This window comes from Sinohyriopsis cumingii, chromosome 6 (assembly GCF_028554795.1).
Source record: "Sinohyriopsis cumingii isolate HCF-2022 chromosome 6, ASM2855479v2, whole genome shotgun sequence".
Classification (NCBI taxonomy): domain Eukaryota; kingdom Metazoa; phylum Mollusca; class Bivalvia; order Unionida; family Unionidae; genus Sinohyriopsis; species Sinohyriopsis cumingii.
The window spans coordinates 41,047,953-41,056,538 of record NC_142966.1 but is presented as its reverse complement, the minus strand read 5'-3'; positions in this window follow the sequence as shown (position 1 = coordinate 41,056,538).

The following is an 8,586-nucleotide window of genomic DNA, read 5'->3' as shown; positions in this document are numbered from 1 at the left end:
TGGAACAGAACCCCTCTTGGAAATTTAAAATTTTAAAAAATAAATTCCTTCCATTCTATCACTAACACTCTTTTAAAATTTTTTTTTTTTTTTTTTTTCAAATATTTCTCCAATATTATATTGGAACATATTTAGATACAATTATAACTACAAGATAGACCGCTCCATGGGGGAGAAGCATAACAAATAAAAAAAATGTGAACCCTCCCTGGAGCTCAGTCTAATCTTATTAAGAAAGGTGATACAGCATATACATAAGAATCATTAAGATTCAAAATTAAGGGGAAATCACCTTTCTTCTAAATTCAAAAACTACAAACAAGATCTCCCGTGGTATTTAAACACGGAATATAGTAGGAAAACTTATACACTACAAGAATTTGATTAACAGCTATCCCAACAGAAAGATATTATAACATACATAACACATAGCACAAACATATAGCATACATGGGATGTAGGAGACCCTAGCAAGGTCACTGAGAAAATGAAAAGAGGAAGTTTAAACCGAGAGGATAATCTAAATCACTCTCGGATAAACCCCTCTATAGACACACTAAGGACCGAACAAATACCTGAATTCCTAAATTCACTTTCCAAAAAAGATGGAATAAAACACTACAACACATCGGGGGGAATACCCAAACACATAAACAATTTATGTAATTAGGAAAGGGGGGGGGCATCTGTCTGGTGCCCCAAAAAGAAAAGGGAGATACAAAGAAAAAATTCAAAGGCATGCAAATCTGAGCATAAGTTCTTGTGGTCACAGTGTTGAGAGTGATGGAGATGCAGATCTTGCACCACCTCTTACGTTGTTTTAAATTTGAAGACATTAAATTCATGTTGGTAATGATTAACCCTTGTGATTTTGTTTAAATTTTACTTCTACCAAAATCAAAACTATCAATCTAGCTATGTATCTATTGTTCATTCGTTCAATCGACAGTGTTTCCTGAAAAGAGTCGATCTTTTGTATTAAAAACCAAGTATAATTTGGATCAAGTAATAAAACTAGAATATATCCAATCCAACACACAAATTAGTAACGTAGTACACAATGTGTGAAGTGGTACACGTGTTAAGCCAACAGAAACCATGTGGAATGTTTCTGATCTCAATATACTATTAATTTATCCTGAAATTAATGTTGCTCTATGAGGAAAAAAAAAAAGTACACAGTTATGGAGAGATATTTATTCACAGTTAATTGTAGCACAATTATAAATTGAGTATTGAACACTATAACCAACCAACCCACCCACCCCTTTTTGCCGTTACATCGATCTCTTTATTGGTGTTTGTCTTTTTTTTTTACAAGTCCCTCGATAACTCGCACCTCACTTATACTGTAGTGTGGTGGATATTTTTGGACCCCGATGTGCGCAAGTTTATGAGGGAGGGTGTAGTGAAGTGAAATTCGTAGCACATGTCAATTAATTAGCAGCATAAAGTAATAGTATTGCACACCACATTATAGTTGAATCAATTATGTGATGGTGTTCCAAACTTTTGCATTTTGGAGTAAGTTTTCTTATGGCTATGTTTGGTCGCTGTAGCATTGATCCATTAGTAGAGAGTTAGTTGTAAGAAGACATGATCATCTGACACCCTCTAAAAATATATTGTGTACTGGTGTAGTAAGGTCTATTGGGAGACTTGTATCCCAGTGTGAATGCAAACTCCAGACCTGAGCTTTCTGGGGGTAAACAAGAATAGTTTGTGTTACATTTGTTGTCTTGTTAGAGACCTATGTGTAGAAAAGACTTTCCAGCAGCGAATTCCAAAGATTGTTTTGAGATAGTTTAAACCTGAAAAGCTTGTTGGAACATTTTCATGTTGGATTCAGCCTGGTTAATTTGTGTTTACTGTTGACATTTATGTTACTTATAAGCAAGCAGTGATTCAAAAATAAAATAAGAAAAAAGTTTAGTTATGGATGTTGAGTGACAGGCTATTAGGAACAAGTCCAGTGATTCAGTGTTTTGTTTTAATTATGTTTGGGAATCCTTAATGGAGTTGGTGGTTGATTTTGGGGAGTCGTCAATTTTGATTAAACCTAAGAAGCATGATGTTTGTGTCACTCAAGTTCAAGTGATCTTTTTAAAGGCGGGCTTAAGGTAATTGGAGTATGCATTTGGTTATAGTGCCCAGTTTTAAGGAATTCTTAGATTTGTGTGATTACTTGTGTGATTATTGGAACTTGGCGCAATGGAAATATCCTTAGCCTGAAATAATTAGCCAATTACAAAGAGTAAACGTCACGGAGTGAAATGTTAGTGAGTCTCCATGATACAATGGTTCACCAGTAGTGAATTCAGGCCAAAACCGAATGAATGTCCCTGGAGTAAGATAGTCCATATCAAAATCTAGTGGTGTACATTGTTGATGTGACTGCAGTGGCAGTATTTACAATAGGAAACCGGTAAATTACACAAAGGAATGAATAAGGAGGGACTCTGCAGGACACACGGTACTAATTATACGGAAGAACTGTGAACCAGTCTAGAAATGGGTGAAGAAATGATAGAGTATTTACAGGTTTGGTGGTCCATAATTGGTTAATAATGAAAATGAAAATTTTAGGAAAAATATCTTTTGAGAGCTTGTCCTATATGTAATGTAAAAAAAATATTGACAAATTTCTACTGATGCAATTTTAGCATTTTTACAGGCTTGACTCAGGAGTACTCAATACTGAAAGTAGCACCTGATTCATTTGGTGCAGAATCAATAACACGTGTTTCATGCACATGTATGTAAACAAATTGCCGCGGGTCATATGGTGTTCTCCACACATAAGCTTGCACCAAGGTTAGATGTGCACGAAAAATTATAGGTGTCATTATCAGCACCCATAAATTTTAAGTTATTGAATTTTGAATATGACAGTGTTTCCATATGTTTACCATTGGAGTGGAATTAGTACCGTGAGTCCTATATGCGACCTATACCATAATAGGAGTTTGTTGTTTCCATGGTTACCACGTGCATCCAGGGTATCAATTTGGTGGTTTTTACATATGACAGTGATAATGGAGTCTTTTTATCATGGTTTGCATGTGATTTTGGAGAAAAATTCTATACAAAAGACAGATGGGGATGGTTTTATACACTGGAGAGTGGAAGTATATAGCTCAGGCCATAGGGAAAAGAGCACAGTATGGCCTGATGGCAGAATTTCATATGATGGTACCCATAGATTGGCCTGTAAGGTTAAATACCATTTAACACATGCAATAATTCCCCAAAATGGGGTGGGGGGGGTAGATTTTATATGTAAGCCACTTATGTCACAATCACTTATGTATCAGTACTGATCATTTAACTTTAGAGACACACTCAGCAGATCAAAGCAGAGAACATTGTAAAAATAAGGACTGTGCACAAAACTGCACATGCTGCATTGCCTCAACCTGTAAATTGAATTATTATATGTCGAGTCACATTGAATATCAATTATACCGGTCTTATTTCTTATCCTAGAATTAAACTCCTTGACACCTATTCTATGTTCAGCATGTTTCTCATATTGGTACATTACATTTTTGGGCAAACAGTATTGGAACTTTTCTGCATTCCTTTTGTTGAGGGAGCAGGGAGGGACATTTTCACTTAAAATAATAGTTTTCAACCCTTCATTCCCAATATAAGTCTGCAAAAGTCCTATCTGTATTGCATTCTTTACACAGGCAGTTTTTCTTCCCCAACCTCCCTTCATACAGTTGAAACATTCTTGATGTATAACTGCACGGTGAACATACTGCTCTCTCCCACCAAACCAGATCTCTTTTTTCTTCATGTACCAAGTCCCATGATAGAAAACCTTTATACTCAGGGTGTTGCAACTTGTGGTCTCAGAACACATTATTCCAAATCTCAGCATTTGATTACTGCGTGCACTAAGTGATATGGGTTTTCTTCACCATATATGTTGTTGTGAATAAATGAAAACAAGCTTCATGTCAGAAATATGGTTTCATATTTGAAACAAAAGCTATTTATTAAACCTACATTGCTCTGTTCTTACCATCAAGTAATAGTAAGGAATCATTTAGCTGTAAATTAGAGCTTGCTATTTGGTTTGCCAATTCAAGGTGTATTACCTCCCCTTTGACTGTAATTGAGTGATTGCAATGTTTGCTTTGTTTCTCTTTTGTTCAATAATGTATGCATTTTTTCAGCTTTATATTAAAAAGTAAGTAATTTAACACTGCTTATAGTGGAAAGTAGCCACAGTAATGATTTTGAGACTTTTTCTTAACTTTTTATGAGCTTTGGGTAAATGTAGGTATATGTTTATGTATTAGACAACTTCAATATGCAATTCAATTCTATTACTTAAATTTAACTAGTAGTGTATTCAGTGACAATTTTTATCAGTGTCTGCATATTGCATAGAGACATGAACTTGTCTTGGCATAGCAAATTTTTTCACACATTTCTCCACCTCCAGCATACTTAATAGCTTGAGTCATAACAGTTTGTGCATACACTTTCTGTCTCCAACATCAATGTCAGCATTATAGGAACTTTGGATAGCTTTTTCAAATTTGTCTCTTGCTGTCCTTTTGTAACATACCTCATGCTGATGTGTTGTTTGGGTTGATACACATTCCCCCCACCCCCGTTGTGGGGAACATTACCAGGCTTGAAGAAATTACTCTGTCTATTCTTTGCTTATTCACCCTTCCCCATAGTTTTATACTAAAAAGTAGCACTATGTTATTTAATTATTCAGTATAATAAAGCTTATGGAACTCTTCCTTGGCTTTTATACCTTTTTATTAACATTTGGGGGTCATGAATCACATGTGATGATAGTTTAAATAAGTTTGGAATGTCAGCATCTCTTGATGCTTCATGGGTGTGTATATGTTTTAGTCACAAAAGGGCAATGGCCTCTTATCATTTTGACCTGTCATGTGGCACACTTATTTGTTTTGTTTGATTGATGTGAATAGGGATGCACAGTATCTTATTTCTGTGAGAGTCAGCAAGAAAAGAAATGCAGTTTTGAAATTTAAAACATTTAAAACTTGTCTTATAGCCAGTGAGAGATGAAAAAACAATGCGTCATGTAATTTGATACCCTGTGATGTCATACTTGCTGATGTCAGCATGCTTGTGTTTCTTTTGTGTAGCATGCATGCCATAGAAAGATAACATGAAGATACAAAGGCAGAAAACAATTATTTTAATAGCAAGAATAAACCATTAATAAGTACAATACAACACAGCAACATGTGATGCGGATGCAATTTAACTATAGATATTGGTATCACATAAAATGCTATTGCACTATTATCCATGCACAAGCATGGCCAATTCTTTCTTACAATTATGCTCTAATATGAAGGAGTAAAATACAACTTTTTCAAAAAAAATTAAATCTGGTTATAGGACACACGGTACTAATTATACGGAAGAACTGTGAACCAGTCTAGAAATGGGTGAAGAAATGATAGAGTATTTACAGGTTTGGTGGTCCATAATTGGTTAATAATGAAAATGAAAATTTTAGGAAAAATATCTTTTGAGAGCTTGTCCTATATGTAATGTAAAAAAAATATTGACAAATTTCTACTGATGCAATTTTAGCATTTTTACAGGCTTGACTCAGGAGTACTCAATACTGAAAGTAGCACCTGATTCATTTGGTGCAGAATCAATAACACGTGTTTCATGCACATGTATGTAAACAAATTGCCGCGGGTCATATGGTGTTCTCCACACATAAGCTTGCACCAAGGTTAGATGTGCACGAAAAATTATAGGTGTCATTATCAGCACCCATAAATTTTAAGTTATTGAATTTTGAATATGACAGTGTTTCCATATGTTTACCATTGGAGTGGAATTAGTACCGTGAGTCCTGCAGATAGTGTTTATGTTGCCATGGGGTCAAATGTGATGCAGTTCTATTGAAGAAATGTGCCTGGAAAGCATACATTCACTGGACTAAGGTGGCAGAGTTAAAATAGTTGCCAGTGTAAGGAGATACTCATATATTTTCTAAGGAATGAATGGCTGGCATTACAGAAACCTGAAGAAGATAAACCAAGCAGATGTGCGGTTGATAGCTATTTGGCAGATTGTTTTATCTGTGATCTTGCATTAGAGTAAAATTTACGCATAGAATGGACACGTCGGGCTTTCTAATTCAGAACTGAAGGTGTATGGAAGTTTTTCGAAAGTTGGAGTAAACTTATGACTTCTAGTGAGAATAGAGCCAGGGTTTGACAACCGCTTGGACAATTAAAGACCCCTGGCTTGTAACAATACTGTAGCTCACAGTAACCAATACAGACATGTATATGATATCAAAGGGAATTAATAAATCCTGAAAGGTAAATGATTTTCATGAATTAAATACATTTTCTCATTCTGTCATGGTTCTGCTTTATTCATGTTGCATGATTTGGTCTATACCTCAATATTCTTCAAAATATTTTTTATTTTCTACTTAAACTGAAAGCGGGTATAAATAGAAACATGTTGCAAGTCCCAAAGAAAAGAATGAGCCCAGGGCAAAAGCAAATTCAACTCTTTACCTTCTGCAAGTACTTTCTGCTCTCCCTACTAAGATTGATATGCAGACGGCCTAATGTAGCTCCTGTCTACAGACAGTACCCCAGATCAACATAATGGCTGAGAGTTTCTTGTGTTAACTCGTTAAATCCATACCTCCTCGATAACTCATCATTCTTAACCTCCTTCATCTTACCAGTGCCTCGATAATGTGGTTGGGTTTACCTAGCTTGTATCCCGACACCGAGTGGCAGTATTTGTCTAGACCTGTATCCCGCAGTGTTAAATCGGCGCAAACCATTGGCTGATCTGAAGCAATTTCTTAATTATGCAGGCAGTTTAACCCATACAATTTTAGCTAACATAGGGTGAAAATTGCTGAACAAAGGGAAAAAAATTTGACTTCGATATCAGCAGAAATAATAAAAATATTTAGATCTGAAAATGATGCAAACTGACAAGAATCAGCCACTGGGAGCAGACTTTTACTTGACAAACTGGCGGAGAATTTTCAGGATTTTCATCAGACGAGATTCACAGTGACATCGAAATAGCTAATGAAGATAACTGCTGTGATGGCGAGAATGAGAATGTTGAAGAGAATGGAGAAGAAATTGAAAGAGCTGATCGAGGGATCGTAAATGATAAAACAACATTGACAAGAGGCCATACACAGGACCAACACTAGGGCCAACAACAGATTTAGACCCTGATGCAAATGAGCTTTCCAACCCCCCCCCCCCCCCCGAGCAACTTTTAATCAGCTGAACGTAGGCGAGACCAATCTCTATGCAAGATGAAAGGATAAGGAGAAAGAAGACCCAAACTGGAGAGAGGTTATGAAAAGAGAAAGTAAAGCATGGATGTGAATGCTAGTTTTTATGAGTATTTTTCAGCTGCTGAAAGACAGCCATGTACTGGTCAACAGATGCCCTATTTGGAAACGTAAGTGTGAGATTAAGAATCATGAGAGATAGGTTTGATAAAATATCACAACATTTTCATATAATCCTCCCAGGCTTAAACAAGGTCATGACAAGCTACATCACGTGAGGCCAGTGTATCATGCCGTTCAAAACAGCTGCTTAGAAAACTACAATCCTCATCAAAATATAAGTGTAGATCAAGCCATGATAAAATGTTGAGGTAGGTTAGCTTTACGCCAGTATCTACCAGCCAAGCTGACTAAATATGCGATCAAGGTCTGCATGAGGGCTGACCCAATGAATGCTACACCAGTGAATTTCATATGTATACAATACAGGTAAGGATGTCGGTACCAGAGAAGTGGGATTAGCAACACCATCATTAGGGACCTAACACAAAAGATTTGGGGGAAAAAAAACACATAGTAAATGTAGACAATTATTTTACCAGTCCAGATTTATTTGATAGGCTTCTACAGAAAGGTACATACGAATGTGGAACAGTAATTAATATCTAACATAATAGGATATCCTACACAGCATCTTAAAAAAAGAGACATTAGGGTTCAAAGGGAATTCAAAATAGGAAAATGAAGGAAATTGACAGCCTGTGTTTGGATGGACGAGTAGTATCAACACAAAACTATCGACAGCAGAAGATCCAGCAACCGTAGAGAAAACAGTACAGCGCAGATCCAGAAATAGAGAAGTCAGGGACATCACAGCACCATCTACCATGCCAGAGTACAACAATAACATGAAGAGAGTGGACACTGCAGACCAGCTGAGAACACAGTACAGTACATAAAGAACAGCCACAAAATAGTGGTTGTACCTTTTTTTTGGTTTTTGTTTGATATCGCAGTCACCAGTGGATTCATAGTAACAAGAGAATCAGAACAACGTGTCAAGCAGAGCAAGAACAGATGGATAAAAGCACATGGATTAGTTGATTTTAAGAGGAATCTGGCAAAATTGCTTATTGGAGATTACCAGGAAAATGATATAGCAGCACTAGCTACAAACACAGGAGGCCACTATCCTAAGAATGGTGAAAAGAGGGAAAGATGTCGACAATGCAGTAAACAAAAGTGACGCCGGGAGGTTATGTATATGTATTCATTGTAAT